Below are 19,729 nucleotides of genomic sequence, written 5' to 3' on the forward strand. Positions count from 1 at the left end.
CACACACACACACCTGCATACATGCATGCATAAATACTTGCACACACAGACACAGGCAGAGGTTTGGAAGCCGGCTAAAAAAGAACCACCTGGTGATACCCTCACAGTCTCCGTCTGTATGCCTCTATGTTGGGTATCTCTGACATACAGGAGGCTCCTATGCATCAGAAACATTATATAACTCTGGCTGCAGTGGAGGCGGAGCTGTTTTTGGGAAACTCAGCTTGGAAATATGACAACATAGAGTTTGGCAAACACAGTTGAAGCAGCTCTGATATCGACCAGTGACTTGCCTGGGAGGCATCTCTGCTGTTCTCCCAGTGCATGCTGGGGCAGATTTAAGCCCCGACCAGGAATAAGTGGGTATTGAGATTAGATGGAAGAGCAGATAGTTCCATCGCAGCAGTCCTTAATCTTTAAACATCTTTCTGAGGTTTTGGATGTGGAGATACCTTGTGCCATCCGGGGTGAACTTTGTACACATCATTCTCCTTTTACTACCACAGACTTTCAAATGTCTAAGTACTAGAAAAAGATGACAGGCATTTTACTGATACATTTTCTATACACCGCTCTGAACACCGCTCACATCTCTATTTGACAACCTGGGAATGAAAAATGGGCTGTGAAGTGTGTAGGAGAAACTTTGTTGGTCGTTCTGGGCTACTGTAGAAACACGGTGGTTCAACATGGCAGACTCCATGGAAGTCGACTTACACCATCTGTAGCCCCTATATAAAAATGTCTCATTCTAAGGTAACAAAAACACAACGATTATATTCCATATCTGACAATAGATCCTCCTCAATGTTACCTGCTCAATGTTGTAGAGTGCACAGGCTACAGTTATTTTGTAGGTCATCTTCAAGGAAAGCAAATGTTGGAAAACATTTTTGAATTCATAGCTTAATAATTAGCTTTGCAAGACAAAGATTTAGTTGTTTTTGAATAACTGATACCCATTCACCCGGAGACCATCACCAGCGAATGAGCCAACCAGCCAAAACACACTTGCAGTACTTCACCAAACCTCAGGCAACTCCGGTCGGGAAGAAAATAACTGGATCCATTGTCTGTTTCATTTTAAAAAACCAGAGATTGTACAGAGTTGTACAGTGGTTTTCACTGTCAGCACACTCAGTGTTCTCCAACCTCACACACTTTTCTCTGCTCTTTTCCGGTCATCAGATAGTTACCTTCATCCAAACCATAGCTTAACTGACAGTTATATGTTTCATACTGCAATTAAGCCAGAGTCAATCGTTTGGAACACAGTGCACTAAAGTTTATTGAATCAAGATTTACTCAGATCATGACACCAATATCAGAAGTCAATCATTAGATTCCCCAAGATTTCCACACCATTAGGTCATATCATGAGGAAAAAACTATAGTGCCATCTGCCCTGACTGTGGTTTGACTTTCATTGCAGGTAGTAAAGATTTTTAACTAACCTTTGGTCAGAGAGGCCGAACCTTCAGTTCACTCGCAGTATACTTTACTATGTTTTCATGGATAGGTTACTGGCTATTACAGGCACATAAAAACTGTGAATTTTGGGATTGAAACAACCCTGAATCACACTGCTGTGACTGATGAAAACACCCAGTGCCAAAAGAATGGGTACATCTGTCTACTTGTAGTCAGTGCATAAGTTAAGAATATTAGTATATAAGAGGGTATTTAAAACATGGTATCATTTTAAAAGGTTGGTTTCCTGTTGCAACAGCCGTTTATAAATTATAATTCATCTCTGAGGCAACTTGTCCACAGGGAAGCCTTTTCACAGCACCGGCATCCATTTCTCAGTAGTTCCTGTTCGGAACCCTGTTGCACCATCCCGGCAGTGCTGAGTGATTAGCATGTTTTTAGCACTCGAGGTTGAAAATACGACAACTTTTAGCCGAAGAGTGCCATATTTCAAATGGATTTTTACTAGTTGCTTAGCAACAACAAGAGTCACGCACAGCAGTTCCCCTCAGCATCTGTTTAGCATTTGTTTTTAAGGAGATGCCCAGTGGACACAGACGCTAATGCTCTTTGATACACACTCTGAGTCCATATTAAAATTCTGCATGATCATTAATGATGCAGGAACATCTCTGAGAGTGCAAGCTTTTACACATCATCTTAATGGACAGACAGAAGTACACTTTAATTATTATCATTAATAATACATATTTTAGATCTCTTTTCTTATTAATTAATAATTCATTTTGTCTAATAAAGGTGAAAAACAAGAGAAGTACCGAGACCATAATCAAAAATATACAAAACAAAACAAACAAACAAAAACAGTTATATAAAACAGAGAAAAGTAAGCTGGAGTGGTGATTTAATTGATTAACTATTAATAAAAATAGAAATCAATGAATTTGTGACGAGTACACTCAAAGAGCCAGAGTTAGAATGAATAAATGAACCAATGAAAAAGTTCTTAGATTCTTAGATATTTGGATTTTTTTTTAAAGGTAATGTGTGCAGCACGGGAAATTCCAAAGGATGTGCCGTTTATGAAAGTGCCTCGCTTCATCAGACCACAATTAAGAAAAGAATTAGATTGGAAAATGGACAGACGCTGCTGGAGCAGCATGTTTCTGGGGGACTCTGATTACTGTACAAAAACACAGCTATATAACTTTATTCACTGACTTTGGTGAAACTGGATCATATTCTGTGTTTCCCTCTGAACAACAGATAGATAAAAGATAAAAAGGATTTTCAATCACATAGATCCACATAATAACTCTAAAAGTGAAAACAATTAAAGGTTACATTATCTGTGATACATTACAACACTGAGAACACTGGCAGCCTGCATCAACCTTCATTTTATTTGAATTCACTGTGTGCTACAGTAGATTGTGTCCTAAAGCCAAAGCCAGTCCATAATTTTTCGTTCATTCATTGTGTTCAGGGAAAGCTCATATAGGTCAATTTATAGTATAAATGGTTATAAACTTTAGTTTGGCAGAATACACTGTGTTCCTGAGGGTGCTCCTCAATCAAAGGAGCAGCACAGGAGTCAGCAATAAAGCCCCGAGTGCTGTACAGACCAGAACCCAGCAGACACACAAAATGCACATAGTTGTTATTTACAGCAGCAGGCTGAGAGAGGAGCTGTACCGGGAGCAAGGTTCACAAACACATTTACACCAGAGAGCTGCCTGACATTAGCTGCCTACTGACAGCCACTGGAGCCGCTGGGGGAAACAGTAAAGTATGTGCTTGGCTCAAGTTCACCTCAATAGAAGAAGAGAGCTTGTGTGCCACTCCCCTTTAGTGCCACAGAAACACAAAGGAAAAAAGTCTGTAGTAAAAGAGTACTTTCATAGCGACACCAGACTGGATAAACGAATGAAAGGCATGGACGCACATTCAGTTACTTGGAGGAACTGCTAACTCAGCCGATCCAGTGCAAAAGTCATTTTTCATTGAGGGGAGTGCAGAACCATGTGTAACCATAATGTGTGAGGCACAACAGACGCTCATATTCAATTCACAGCCATTAATAAAATCCATCACGGCCATTCAGGGCTGGAATACAAATCAGTTGATGTGGAGCCCCTATCTAGTCTTGAGATTTATTTTAGTTTATATCAGGGGTCCAAACTTTTTCCCTTAGGAGGGCCAAAACTGAAACTTAATGGTAAGCAAACACTTATTGTACTTTATTTTTAACAGGAAAAATGGTACTAAGATCCCAAGTTCCCTTAATTCCTACACAAACTGTCACTCTGCCAGCTATGCTCAAATTATAAAAAATATAAATTATAAAGGAATATATGAGTCCCTGCAAATAATGAAGCTTCTATGTGTAGTCTGCTGTGTCCACTTTACGTGGCGATAACTTAGAGGTGATGAGTAAATGCACAGAGGGCGTGGAGAGGTCAACAGGGACGCAACAATACATTTTTGTCCCTGGGCCTTCTAGCTGATTAATCTGGCCATGCAGCCACTAATAGAGATCAAAATTTTCCAGGAAATTGATGAGTTTCAGGACATTTATGAGTTTTAATTAAAACAAGCTGGCTACCTTTCAAGCGTTTGACATCATGTCATAAAAAATTACTGCTGGTGTGAAATGTGATTCTGGTGCAGACTCCTCCACTGTTGAGTTCCACACAGTTTCTACCATCTACCGTTAGAGACGTAGCATTGGATAATTGTTTATAACAACATATATGTATGGTTGTGTGTGTATATATGGGTATGTATGTAAATGTGTATGTGTATATATCATATATAGTAGACAAAGTAGCGGAGAAGGGGTAGAAATAAGTGCTAATGTAATACTTCCTCTGCCAGGGTCTGAAATAGTTTTTACAGAACACAATCACAATGAATAAACAGACTAACAAAGATGACTTGCAACTTATTTTTCTACAAGCGTGAAAGGAAAACATGAGGTCAGGTTTTGAGGCAACATGGAGTGGAAGCAGAACAACCATGAGCCATCTGTACTTCTTTTACTCAGCCAGTCTACCTGCTTTAAAACCAGGACTGTAGATTTATTCAGGACATCTGGCCATCACAGTCAGTGGGTGGATGTGCTTTGACCTTTGACCCTCTTCTGAGTCAATCAACTCGACTCGGAACAGGTGCACCAGCTGGCAGAACAGGAGGGAACCAAGTCTCCTGTCCACCTCTAGCTGGCATACAAAATACACCCATGCACACCGCAGATAGAGATATATGGTGCTTTGAAATGAAACTGCCCAATTTGTCTATCTTTGTGACAAAATATACAATCTCTGAGGTACAACTGAGCACTAAAGTTTTTTTTTCAGCCGCAGAGTGGAAATCTCTTTTGTGTCGACTATTTGCGGATTCAGTCTCCCTCCTACCTCTTTCCCTCTCTAACTGCCTCCTCTGCCTCTTTCCCCAGCTAGAGTGAGTAATCACACCTTCACATCCAGTGGGAACGAATACACAAACACACACACCAACACCGTTTAACACATCTTTACCACCTCAGCACTACAAAAACCAGCAGAGCAAATCTCCGATAATGATGCTGTTTGTAGAAGCTATTCTGTTTCATTGGACCTCATATTCAGACCATCTTGATATTAGCCAAGTAAAACAAAACAATACAATTTCAGCATAGCTACTTCTTGCTACAGCAAAGAAAAGTGGAATACTGAGCACCAAGAGAAAGAAAACAACTACTCATGTTTAGCCTTACAAGGCAGCTTCGGGCAGGGCTGCAGCGCTTACCACAGCCGACTAAATCAAACATTTACTTTCCTCTTTATTGCTGCATTGGCCTTTTGCTTTTGAGAGTCAGAGGGACATAATATGAAGATCTTAATCACTCTGACAGGCCACAGACTAGAAAGGCCCACCATAATGTCTCCCCTCCATTAACAAACAGCCCAGCATTTTCTACCAGAACATAAAATCACATCTGTGGTTTTTCAAGCTGTGGGTCGGGGACCAAAAGGTGGGTCTCCAGAGGGTAAGAGATTGTCACAGCTTGGCATTAATATATAACAGGATTTTATTCAGTCTGACAGCTCTAATATGGGACATTTGCAACACCTCTTTTCCATTAACTGCATCCTGCTCCATTTTCACACCTGACAAATGAGAAAAGCATGTTTTAAAGATTCATTTGGTTTGGGGTCTGAAGTGTCTGGTTGTGTAACTGAAGAGGTTTAAATATTGGATTATCATATTAAACTCATTAAACATTTCAAACTGTTGCAGTTTAATTTGGAAAAAAATAACAATATACAGTATATATAAACAATCTGTTATTTTATCTTTTTGTTGGTCAATGTGGAGGACAAACTCCACAAGCTGAACATTGAACAGATATTTGAGATTTTTGGTCTTTGGTTCACCAATTCCTGAGAAATGTGTTAGTTAGTTAGTTGCTAACTAAATCTGTGTGTGGTTGCAACACAAGAGGCACCCTTTAATCAGAATATGAGGCTGAACCCCTCTCACATCATATCTGGACATGCAGGGCTCTGTGGTCAAATTAGCAATAATAAATATGTAATGTCCTTTCCCACTTTCCAAATGAAGCTGGTGAGGTTAGTGTTGTAAAACGGTCGCAGTTAGGTTTACTTAAGTTAAGTTAAGTTACTTCTTGTTTAGGATTAGTAAGTTATGTTACATAGCTAACATAACTCAAGTACCTAAAACGTAACTTATATAACGCACCTGATGTAACTTTAAACCGTTATGTAAGTTACTTACGCACATTACATAAAACAAATTGTTTACTTTTGCTTTCAGTTGCCTCTGGGGTTTGTTTGTGCCATCAATCGACCCAACGGACTCCATTTGCAGACTTTCTTGCCCTTTATACTACATCAGCTGACTTCAGAGGACTGAGGCTAGAGGGATACCTACAGACCAAACTGCAGTATCTGATGACTTGGGAGTGAGACCAGGTTGGTCTGTGGTCCGGGGCTGAAGTAGTGAGCAGCGGGTTTATAAGAGCTCTTTTGCTGAAAACAGCTACCACAATGCATAACAAACAGTGAGTAAGACGCGGTCACTAAAGCACCAATTAATTACCTTCAAGCACAGCTGACTTGAATGGTTTCAAATATTATTTACATTAAAGTCTCTATATAGTGAATGATTTCAGCTACAGCCTTAACATTTTGCTCAAGGACACTTCAGCAGGGACGATACTTGCCGTCAGGACTTAAACTCACTGATGAAGGATAAATATTCAAACCCATCCACACTGCTGTACCACAGTTCTCATGTTGCTGCCCCATAATACTGGAAAGTAACTCACTCTGACAAGTTGGACTGCACATTTAATCGGGTAATCCATATTGTGTAACTGATTACTTTCAGGAAGTTACCAGTTTAAGGCCTCCTAATAGGATGTGAGTCTGCTTGGCATCTCCCAAATCAGAGGGGACACTCACAACGCCTCTGATCCATTAGCAAACGTCCTGCTTCATTTTCACACCTGTCAAACTGGCTGCTGCGTTACCGAAAACAAAAGCACTGAAGCAAATCACCAGGGACCACAAACAAAGAGCCTCTGGATTCCATTTTGGACTCCATTGCTCAACTGTTATTGAAACGGGCTGCCACAGCTTTCTTAGTTTTATGTGAAATGTATCATTCAGTCTAAATCCTGGACCTGCAACAAATCGTAGAGGTCCAACCGTACTGAATGTGAGCCATAATTTTATGTCACTGAGACAGGAAGGTCAGTGCCCTGTTGCATAAAACTACTTTGGCTAAGGTTGCCCTTAAATTATCATTTAAGGGTGCCTTAAAGCAGCATTAAATCTGGGACCCATAGCGGACTCTTAAAGTGAAATCATTTGGCAACATAAAACAATGGTTGAATTTATGGTGATTAAGATCCAACCCACTACACTATGAGCTACGTGCTACTTGCAAGAGAGTAACATTACAGATTTGATCATCAGTTTGCACAAGCAACTTTGTAGTTAGCTAGCCAAACATTAAAATAACTCAACTTTTGTTGACTCCTGTCGATGTGGCTACTTTCTTGCTGTCACAGTAATATTTTCATATTTCTTGTTACTTCATCTACGGTTTGTTTTACAGCAACATTTCTCACATTGATTTTGTCACTTATTTGTAATGGCTGGGTTAAATTTGCTTTGGATGACATGCCTGCACGTTACATATGCTTTGAGGAGAATAATATTCACCAACAAGTGTGAAGCGTATCCATGGTAAATGAAGTGCACATGTGCTGACAGTAACTAAACCGTGGAAATATTTTGCATAGAGGACAAACTTAACTTTGAAACTTAAGGTAGTTCAAGCAACTAGGCACAGATATTCATGTTTTATTGAAACTGGGGTGAAGGTTTTGATTCTGAACATGTTAGCAGAGTATCAATGTGGTACTTTAGATGTAAGAATGCAAAAAGATTACATTAAAGACTCAAGGTCAGACTTTAATGTGGAAAAAAGTTCTTTACTGTGATTTTGTGTTTCTGATTGAACATGTGCAGTTTGTTACCTAACATCATTTTGTATGTACTGAGGTATATGATTTGCAATTTACTGCATTTACTATTTGGAATCACTGAACAGCAGTTTAGTTTATTTTCAACATTTTCCAATTTTCAGCTACAAAATGTACTTAAAGTATAAAATCTAAGAAAAAGTACAGTATATATGTATTTAACATATAGGCTTTGCAAAGCTAAGTACTGTGTAAAACAAGCTTAGTAAATAAATGCCTCTCTGCCTTTTTTGGGGGATTGTATGAAAACTTTGACAAGTCTAGACACTGAACTGTAGGTGGAAATAAATATTCAGTTCCTGACTCTGGCAGAGCTACTGCTAACTAAAGTACATTGCAGGGTTACATTAACCAAATAAAATAAACACATTTAAAAAAAACACTGTGCCTCTGCAGTAAGCCACCAGCTACTCCAAGCTGTCAAAGAGTTTGGTAAAAGTGACCTTTTTCTAGCAGCAGTTTGGCACCATGCAGCGCAAAATATGTGTTGTCTGTGTGTCTGTGTGTGTTGTGTCCTGTGCTTGTTGGTGCAAACTCCATCCTAAATCCTCCCCTGACCTTGTGTGAACTCTGCCTAGCGATACGCAAGATACACACACACAAACACACACACAGAGTAATGCCAGAAGCAGGATGTGATAGCAGGGATGCCAGCCTGTCATGTCCCATGCTGTGTGTAGTTCAAGAGGTGGACAGAAGGACAGTTTCCTCTCTGACTGTAAGATTTCCTTTTCACCACCTGCTACAAGTGGCACAGATAGCACATGTGTTATTGAAGTCAAAAGTACATGGAACGTGGTATTTTCAGATCTGTTTGCATCCACAGAACTCATGACTTCTCCATGGCTCCTAACTAACTCTATTCCTTACAGAGAGGGGGGCAAACGTTAGCAGCGTCTCCTCTCAGGTGCCTACCAGAGCCCCCTTTGCACCCACTGACCCCCAGCCGCTCTCTTACATCTTAACTTCATTCATGTTATGGGTATAAATACAGGAATCAGATACAACTCACATTTTAGAGATTTAAATAAAAATGTACAAAAAAGTTATGCATCAACAGACTCAACAGAATATTTCAGCAGGAGCAGAGGGGAAGCTGAGATTTTGGAAGGACACCTTCCATTCATATTATTAATATGGAAAAACACATTGACAATATACTGCATTAGCACTGACTTTGGAAGGACGAGCTCCACATATAGCTTGACAGTGCAGAAATAGACACTCTGGAAGGACAAGCTTCCCATACGGCACTAAAAGGAACATTTTGAAAGGAGCTCACCCTCTCAGAGTCAAAGGTGATGATGTCCTGGAAGCAAATTATATTTCCTGATATTGGAGTGCTTAAAAACAAAAGAGTGCCAGTTTCCTTATGTAGCTGTACAGGACCAAAAAGGATAATGAGGTCGGGAATAAGGGCGACTTCAGAAGGCTGCAAACCGCTCCCTAAAAACAGAGCTAATTGTAAGTAGTAGTAAGAGCTAATTGGTCTATAGTAACAAAGTAATCAAAGAAAAAGCCTTTTCTGATCTCCCGCTATGGCTGAGGCTTAGTTAGGTTTAGGCACAGAAACTAGTTGGTTAACGTTGGGAAAACATTGTGGTTTGGTTTAATATCATAACTTTGTTCAGGTGAATTTCTTCATCGTGGTCACAATAATAACATACAAGAACGATTGCGGTTATAGTTAAAGGTCCAAGGTTAGGGTTATTACTATCATGCCTGACCCTCCATTCCAAGAGCAAAGGAGGAACTACGAGGGCTTGCAATAACGCAAAAGGTCCAATTAAGACCCAGTGTTTGGTTTCTTCATTCTGGGCTTCTGTAGAAAAATGGTGAACACCATAGCGGAGGACCTGCTCCCCCTGTAGGTAAAAACTGCTCATTCATAAGGTAAAAAACACGATTACTATTCTTTCAGGTGATAATACACTAACGAAAAAATACCTATGAATATTATAGTCCATTTCTGCCAAAAGATCCTCCTTAATGTTGCACACACTTTATTTAAAATAAACTAACATTGACCCACTGTGCACTTTGTCACACTATTTCCTCCTGACAGATGAGAATCATGATTACTTGCTGCTGCTAGATGGCTACGTCACTTGAACATGAACATATTTGTTTATTGGCCGCTTGATTAAACAACTTTCTTACTTTCTAACAGTTACCAAACTTGCCTGTAACCTCAGAAACTACTACTACTACTAGCTACTACCAGCTAGATACATTTAGGCTGCTACTACATATAGCTGGCTAACCTATTATAGTAGAGTCATTGTGTTTTATGTGTATGTCACTGTTTATTTTAGATGTCTTTATATGTATTTATTACTTAATATATTTGCATACTGTATGCACTGACCCAGAGAACACAACACTTTATCTCTCATTTATATTTATAGTTACTATATGCTTTGTTGTGTGGTCCTGGTCCAAAGACACTTCTTAAATATCTATTTAAATTCATAATCTACTGATTTATAACTGTGTATAAACTTTAAACTGATAAATATTTGTCAACATTTGCATCATTTGTAAAGCCGCCAGAGCTGTGCTGTAGTTCCTCCTGCAGGACTCTTCAGAGTGTGATATTAACTGAACATCGCTGCCAAGGATTTGCTGCAATTAGTTCCACTTTGAATATAACTACACAGACAGCTTTTAATATGATGTAACATAAAAAAAATGAAAATAAGAGCAGAGAGCCGAATATATTTAGGATGATCCTCTGAGTGATGGGATCTGCGTAACATTAAACCCCTGTTTTTTTATTTTAACACTTGAAGCAGCTCAGAAGCCTCAGTGAGAATATAGTTTATACAGAAGTGATATCATGGCATAAAATTAGAAAAACAATCAGTGTTAAAAGCTGCACATCAGTTATCTGTCAATATAATTACATTAGAGATGTGGTCACTCATGAAACTGCTTTTTCAATATAACTTGGACATTCTGAATATCATGTAATGTAAGAGTGAATATTGCTGGACGTCTCGGAGGAGACTTCATAAGATCACATAACTAAAATAATCGAGGTATAATGAAGCAAACATTAGTAGATATATAGCTTTTCATAAGCTTTCTACTGATGCAATAAAAAAACAGCTACTGTACGCCAACAATGGCCTCGTCGCTGTGGCAACGACGAGTGAGTCACCATGGCAAATATATGACACTGCACTTATTGAAGCATATAGATCTTAGACATACACATACATGCTTACATACAGCCCCAATACACGACTATGGACGAAAAACACACTTTGACTCTGTGGAAAACTCTCTCTCTGTCACACACAGACACACACACACACACACACACACACAACCACCTGAATGACAGAAGCTCTATTTTGAAACAGACACACACACACACTGTATGCCCAAATGCAGGAGATGATTGCAGCTACTTACAGGTGTGATAGGGTGATAAATCCACTCGTTTCTCTCCTCGACTTTCTCCTCTCTCTTTCTGTTTCTCTGACTCTACCACTGGCAACCGGCTAAAAAGCAATCCAAACCGGCAGACGAGAAGAAAATCATAGCCTGTCACACGACTTGAGATGCACTCACAATGTACTGTAGCAACAGTACCTCTCTCTCCCTCTGCTTGTGTGTCTATGTATGTGTACCTAAGCCTTATTCTATCTCTCTCCCATCCTCTGACCTGCTCCCAGTCTCCATCTTTCTCATCTTTCTTTATCTCTCTTCTAACCCCCCCTCTCTCTCTCCCTCCCTTTCTCTCTCTCTCAGCCACCCACCCACCCACAGGCCAGTCTGCAGCAGTAAGCTCCTCTCCACTTTTGCAATGTTGGAGAGAGCTGCAAAAGGCTGAGAGAAGATACAGCGAGGTGTGTAAGACAGTGATATACAGCGCACTTGATAATAAAAAACGTCTGACAGCAGAGTTTACATCCCGAGACTGCTGCCCACAGAGAGCCTTAATATCAGATGTGTGATGTTTGTGTGCAGGAAAGATAGAAAGAGACCAGAAAAAAGACAGTGATCAAAGGTTACATGGAGAGAGTAGTATGTCAGTATGTCACCCCCCTGAATTCCCTCTATGCAAGGGCTCAACACTTTCTTTCACCTTGTTTATTGTAACCTTCAATTGGGCCAGTCAAAAAGTGTCCGAACAGAATGATGTTATCCATCAAAGTCCCAAATCTGGTCAAAATCTAATCACGTGTTGCAGAAAGATGAAGACATGAGTGAAGACCAGTCTTCGGTTGTATCAGATTTCAAACTAAAAGTGGTGAAAGTATACTACAGATATTTGAGCTAAAGTTACGTAAGTTCATGGACTGCAGAACGCCCATCAGCACCGCAGTATCAATGTTAAAAATCTGTTATTTTTCTGCGTTTCATTATCAGTCAAACTTTAAAACTAACATGTGGCGGAGAAGGGCAGACCAAGACTGCCCGCATTTAAATAGGAAAAGTTTGATTACGTCACATGACACTATTAGCCAATACATTCTCGGATAGCAGAATGCATTGCTTTCTCATAGGCTGTGGTCACATATGTATACAGCATGATATATGTGGTGACCATTGACTGCATACATAAAAAGTGGCTACCTCCAGAGGATGTTTGGTTGGAGATTTGTGTAAGACATGTTCTTATTGAATGTATAGTGCTGTACCTACTACACTATGGCTCTGTTGTCAGTGACGATGTACCACCTGTCCCTTTACTGTGACCAGGTGACCCAGTTTGTGTGGGACTGCACAGGATTTTTATGCCTTGTCTCATGTCTCAGATATTGAGATAATGTCCCACACTTCGATTGGCTCTAGCTTTCACAATTCAAAACACTGCAGGTTTTCTAAAATCTGTATTTTTAATCCGGTGGCTGTGAAGAAAGCAGGGAACGCTGTCATCGCAGGGCTGTGTTTGATGTCAATCAAACCGCACACAGTTCAAGTGCAGGTTAACCTGTCACCGTCTTTGCTACACTACGCCTAATGGGGAAAATTGCGAGTCAATACAAAGTCACAAGCTATGCAGATTTAGGAATTTGACGGAAACTAAAGGAAAGGAAATGCAGTTACAACAAACCTTGTGAAACTACCTTATAACTGGGTGAAGCTGGTGGAAGGAGAGTGTGGCATACACTATAATAAGAACTGTGAAACTTATACTTACTGTTTTTACTTAGCCTGTAACTTACTTAGCCTGTAACTGTCACAGGTTTTTCAACACCCTGTCAAAGATAACTGACTCTCTGCGTTATTTGGGGTCTTCCCCTCATTGCATTCCCTCTGTACATCCAAAAAACAGCCTTTGTTACCTTACTGGTGAGATTAATGCCGACCTTTTGGATACCAACATTATCTCCCCCTCATACTCTCTGGATAATTTCTTAGATTGGAAAAAATGCTTTCACTAAGCAGCTCCTTTAATACATTTAAGAAGATATAGGGTCCATTCGTACATTTCATTCACTATGAGGATAAATTCCCCACTCTTTCCTGAATACAGCAACTTTTATGGTTTGGGGGCGTATTGATGTGTTTGTTTTAACATGGGGTGATATGCTGCTGCACTGGACACACAGTTTACTTTTAGCTGACTGATGTTTTTTTTTTCTTTTCCTTTATTTATTTATTTTGTATGTTTGTTCAAGTTCAAGTTCAAGTTCAAGACCTTTATTTGTCCCAGACGGTCAATTGGTTTTGCCGCAGTAGCAATAAAAAAACAACCACCAACAGCAACACAGGGTGAGACACACAGACAAAAGAAAACAAAGGCACACATACGTAACTACAGATAGTGGAAAAATACGGAAATAAAGAAGTAAGAGGTCAAGTACAAAGTTATAATATTAGTGAAAAAAGAAAGAAAAAACTGCTTGTTTGTTCAGTTCATGGCTGTGGTATTTTTGTTTTGCAGTTGTTTTTAGCAATATGTACGGAAGCCCTAAAGGGCCATGCATTCATACATTTTATTTCCTCCGTTTTCCCGTGATAACGAGTTATTTTTTCGAGATCTCGAAAGACAACGAAAACTTTGTTTTCCCACAGTAAAATATAATAATCGACGATCTCGAGATAATGACTGATTTATGGATGAACTGGAGTTTAACAAAGTCATTCTCAGGCATTCATGGTAATGCCGGAGAAAAACAGCGTATTCACTTTCGGGTTTTCGAGTTTGCAAGGAGGGGCGAGGAGACAGTCAGAGAGAGATGGCAGGTTCAGGCAGCTGCTGCGTTGTCAGCGCATAAAGGAGTTGTAACTTTTCGTCCGATTAAAATCGGGTTTTTGTTACGGCTCAAGAACCAAAATATGTGGTTGTGTGAATTATCAAAATTGTGCAGCAATTCTTACCTGTATCAAAACATGGGAGAAAAGATGCTGCCCTGGAGTACAAATATGCGAATTTTGTTGGCATTTCTCAAACCAACTTTGCCAGTAAAATGCTTGTTAGTAGGTTTGTTCATCCAGGGGCCTGAAAACTTTTAAACATCATTTTTTTAAATGGTTAGTTGATATAGCTCTTTTTTAATACTTTATTTGAAAAACCGCACGTGAATACCCACTGATTTCCCATTACCTACATTGGCCTAGAAAAACTATACTTATGACTCGTCTATTATATATATAAACACTGAAATAGTGAGCCGATTCGGAACCCACGGGAGATCGTAGTGGGGTGCTACCGGCATTATCGTTGAGTCCACAGTTTCATTATCTGTTCGAATCTCGAATTAAGGATATTATTCGTCATCTCGGAAACAAGTTTCGTATCTTCGAGATTCTCAGAAAATTTAATCATTTATCACGGAAAAACAGAGAAAATAAATGTGGGATGATGCATGGCGCCTTGAGGGTTTCCGTAACAACATTGGTCAATTGGTATATGTTTTTATGAAATTTGACTTTCTCTAAAAAAGAGTATTACTTTTTTTACTTTTATAAATTTTGCAGTGAATGGCATTTGTATTGTTCTGCAAAAAAAAAAGTTGAACGAGAAACAGTTGGAAAGTATATATAAAATCAAACCAGAAATGTTTCGTGCTAGAGACTAATAGGCGGTACGTTATCTCTGGGCGTAAAGCTTAGGAAAAAAGATTCAGTTACTGTTCCCGGTTCTGGGCACAAGTTGCATTTTGATTAGACAAGCACAGTTAAACCTTATTGAACTTTTTTCTCATAGGACCTGTTTCCAATCTTGGACAGAACTTCCGCAAGGTACTGAAACTGCTTGATAGCTGGTTGTTATGATTTTCTGGGTTTGAGAACGGTTTAACGGCTCGGTGATATTAGGTTGATGAGGCCAGTTGGGAACGAGACGGGTCCTGTTGCTAACAGCATTGTTGTTTCTGCCGAGGAAAACGTGGCTTGAAGCGCTTTGGTAAAAAACCCACAGGGACTTTGATCTGCTTTAAGGATGGGCTTCGAGTCAAACCTTCCATCCAAGCACTCCACATTTATTTCAGATGATGAAAAAACAAGAGCAACGAGTGTCGCCAGCGGACACAGGACGGATGTGTGTTTCAAAGGGCCAAAAAGAACATGTGTGTGTTTGGTTGGTTTTAACCCACTTCGATTCAGTGTGGTCAGTACCACAGAAGGGCTGTTCAGTCAAACCCGTGCTATACGCAAGATGAACAGAACACACCTGGAAGCGGAAGAAAAGACAAGGGATTTAGACAAAGACATGTGTATACAGACATGAGTACCCACTTGAACAGATCTGTGGTCATTTTATTGCGGTGACATACAAAGTTTGAGATGTGTAATTATTTTGTCAAAAAATCGCATCCACCACAGTTTGTGCGTTCAAGGGAACAAAGCAGTGGGGGATTACGAACGGACTAGAACTTGTGGCAAGAATATCAGATGAATTTTAAAAAAGATTTATTCAATTGTTTCTGAGTATGCATTATTAATCGTATCGCATATTGGTTGGATTCGACAGAAAAACACGATTGGAAGGTTATTATTTAAAATTAATTATAAAAAACAGCCAGTTAAACCTTTCTCTTTACCAATCTTATGGACCCACTTTAAAGATTAATTGATTAACACCTTTTTCAACAAAAACTGAATTAATATTGAATACAACGTCCTCTGTGTGTTAAATGCAAATTGTGTTGGCATATTGCCGGTTACTCGACTGCATTAAAGGTTCCATTGTTTTTATATTTTTATTGAGGAAAAGAGGTATACTTTATGGTTGTTTTTCATTAGTGTATAATCAACCTGAATATTGCATGGCATCTCAAAATTGGAAACGCCTTGTATTAAATAACAGCCAATTTTCTTAACTTACTGGACCCAGAACTTGAGGGCATTTGCTTATTAAGTTATCCAGCTAAAACAAAGCGCTGGAAATCTGCTACGCTTGTTGGAAAAAACAGCATTAGTTGTATATAACGATTCGGGTAGTTTGCCCACAACCTGACACAATCATCAAACCTCAATTATTTACTATGATTTCGGTAGCGTTCAAGCAGACGAGTTACAATTTTAGGGGTTCTACACGGCTCATCCATAATTGCAATCAGATATAGTGGGTCGATGTTGCTTCTAGCCCAGAATAAATGAGAACACGTGTTTCCATAGGGACGTGTCATATTGAGAAAAAAAAAGGGTCAATAAGTTGGGATTAATCCAAGTCGTTTGCTATTGATATAATCCAACATCGCCAATAAAAGAACACGATTTCGTGCTCACAAAGACGGAAAAGTAAAGCTTGAATCTATCTTTCTCTCTATACAGTCATAAAATTTCTCAGCCAGAATATACTTTACCGCTAACCACTACAAGCTACAGACGTGCTACCAGTACTCCTTGGTAAGACCCAAGAAACCAAACAGAACAACATAAGATATTTGAAGTTCTTTCATACCGAACTTTCTGGTATTTGTTATACAACATAGTGCTTTTCATCTTAGTTTCATATAAACATATTGATCTAATGCACCATATGCAAAACATACCCAACCCCACTACTAATTGCTCATTTATTCATCCTTGACGTCATTTATAAAAAGTAAAAAATGTTCAAAAATACTGGGTAACTCCTCCATATTCTAAGTACGAAAAATGGTCAGATTATAAATCTCACCACATAAATAATTCCTCAGAAAACAATTGAGCGCTGTTTACGGCATAAACCCTAAAGAGGCCAAAGTTCCCATTCATATTTACATATTTTAATTCTCTTACTATCTCGTTGAGTTTGTGTGTCCGGTGATTAACCATGAGTTAGAATTGTTTCTCGATTGATTCTCGATTTTATTTTGGAATCAACCGCACAACTTTTCGTAATGTCCCAGAGAGTATAGCCACCGTATTTCTTTTGATTGAGGAAACTTTCAGTTATTCTCTTACTGTATTTTTCCAATTTCTGAGATGGTTCTCGATTTCATCTCGATTATTCATTAACTGGATTTGGTCCTTTTGTCTCTCTGTTTACCTCTTTTTTCACTTCCGACTTCCAAAATTTAATTCAATATGTTAAAGATTCAAGGGAAATTTTCAAGCTCAACTCCTTCAAGGGTCTTCTTCCGGTCTTTAATGTTCTCTCTGCTTGAGGCTTTTTTCCATCCTTCGCTTTAATTTATTTTCAGGATGTCTGCCATTCTGGGGCCCCTTTGTGAAGATTAGTTTGGAGATTTATAGGATTTCACGATTTACATATGTGCTTGGCAGGCTGTTAGATGAGTCTGGTTGATAATTGTAATGGGTAGCATCTTGCTGGTCTTAAGCACAGCCGTACCACTTCTGGGAGATCATCCGTCTTTTTTTTGGCTCGATTTTTCGAGGCTCTTCACTTAAAAATTTACAGCAGTCGTTGTGAAATTCAGGCTCCATAAGGATATTAAGTACATTAATTTCCCTATAATGTATGCGTCTGTATGTGGTTGAAGGACTACAGTGAGACTACCAACACCATCAAGAACCGAAAGTGGTTCTTGCCAAATTGGTATCGATGCCCTAATTTGAACTTGTAAAAACCTTGCCTTCCAACTTTGCTGTAGATTTAACAACTATGTTTTCTCAGTCTCACTCATACTTTCTAAAATTATTCTGTATGATTGCTTCAAGTCATTTTCAATGGTAAGCATATCGTGACAGCGAAGCCTGAGGGCATCATTAATCCACATACTGCATTCAAAAAGGGGCATTCAGGGGTGGCTTTGGAGATTCTATTCACGAGAAGACCATTCCCTTACAAAGGTTCATTGTTACCCCCCAAGCCATGTCTCACCACCCTCCTCATGAAGAATTGGGGGTAAAACTACAGCGTCACATTCTAGATCCATGAGGCTCTTTTCCAATCCTTAGGGCGGGTTTTTCAAGAGAGACACTACATCTGGAAGAAGTGTTAATTAAAATATATGGAGCAAGTATACGCGCTATAGAGATTCCAACAACTGAAATTCACACACCTTAAATACATATCTAAAAGATAATAACAATATGTTACATTAAAAGTGGTTTCATTGCGCTCCAATGATGATGGACAAAAAACATTACTTAAATCAGCCACTCTATTACTGCCACCATCGTGTCGGCGAGCAAATGCCAAGAAGCACACAAGTTCCTATCATAATTTTGGGTACCTGCAAAGTGGACAGCTCTTGTTCTCATGATTTAGAAGGATACAGCTAAAAACACTTGCTTGCCAGCCACCCACTTTTGATACAACTTCACATTATCAATACACCCAGCAAGGTATACCATGGATCCTTAGGTATTTAACAGGACGTATACACAAAAACGATCTTGAATCGGAGATAAACCAAAATGTTACACGAAAATTGTCGATTTAGTGCTGCTGATAGCAGCAAAGCGAAGCATAGCTAGAAAAACACTGCACTCTCTACTGGCAACGAATCAAGACAAGGACGCCTCTTTATAAGGAGCGTGCCAACGCATCAGGACCCAATGGGCCTGGAGGGTGCTTTTGCTATACCAACCTCTTGGTGACAAGGCTGCCTGTAAATGGCCATGGGCTTAGGTTCGTACAATGGGAGATAGAAAGAGGCATCGAAACCAAGAAAAAACGCAGAAGAGAGCCAGAAGAAATTACAGGCCTGTTGGCCAACCAACTACCACCGACAATATTACAATTTCCACCACTGGGCATAAGGTGGCTTTCCAGTTAGGCACTGTTCAAAGCAATCAGAAGAACCACTTAATGGAACGTCGTCATTCTTGGTAATTGAATGGGAACAAATCCAAAGGAAGTAAAAAGACAATAGTAAACAATGATTTTGGCCTCTATTGCCTTTTCATATACAATAGTCTACACTCGAATGCTTTGTTGCTTGCCTGCTGTGTGTGGGTGTGTTGCTGTTGTGTGGGTGCGTAGGTGCTGTGTGTGTGTCGTGTTTAGCTCAGCTCTAAAAAGGTTTCGGTGAATACATATTTTCACGTGACCCCTGCTAACTGGTGATTTTTAAGTGTTCCTGATTCTCTTTTTTTAAAATTATTCTTTTAAGAGGCTTTACCTTACAGCCATCTTTCTGCTTCACTTACTATTGCAGCCCGTCTTAATTAATGACTGATACTCAATCTTAGTGATGTTGCTGCAACTCGACTTGTTTATAACTTGGGACGGTCCGGCTTTGAAGTGTAATGATACCTAATTTGTTTTGTCTCTAGACTTTTGATGATCTATGGTTCACTGCCGGCAGTTAAGTGCGATATAATTGATCATCTTAAGTCTTCTTTTGATTTGATGGATTGTGAGTTCTCTGAGATCTCTGAATTGTG

At 39.4% G+C, this 19,729-nt stretch overlaps 1 protein-coding gene across 1 annotated transcript in view; it reads right to left on the bottom strand.

Annotated features, from left to right (window-relative positions):
• Positions 1 to 19,729, bottom strand: part of LOC118328758 (dedicator of cytokinesis protein 3-like) — a gene marked incomplete in the record, with an annotated part of 127,180 nt that overhangs the window by 57,893 nt on the left and 49,558 nt on the right.

This window comes from Morone saxatilis, unplaced genomic scaffold (genome assembly GCF_004916995.1).
Source record: "Morone saxatilis isolate NCDOM2014 unplaced genomic scaffold, NCSU_SB_2.0 Contig18, whole genome shotgun sequence".
NCBI classification, from domain to species: domain Eukaryota; kingdom Metazoa; phylum Chordata; class Actinopteri; family Moronidae; genus Morone; species Morone saxatilis.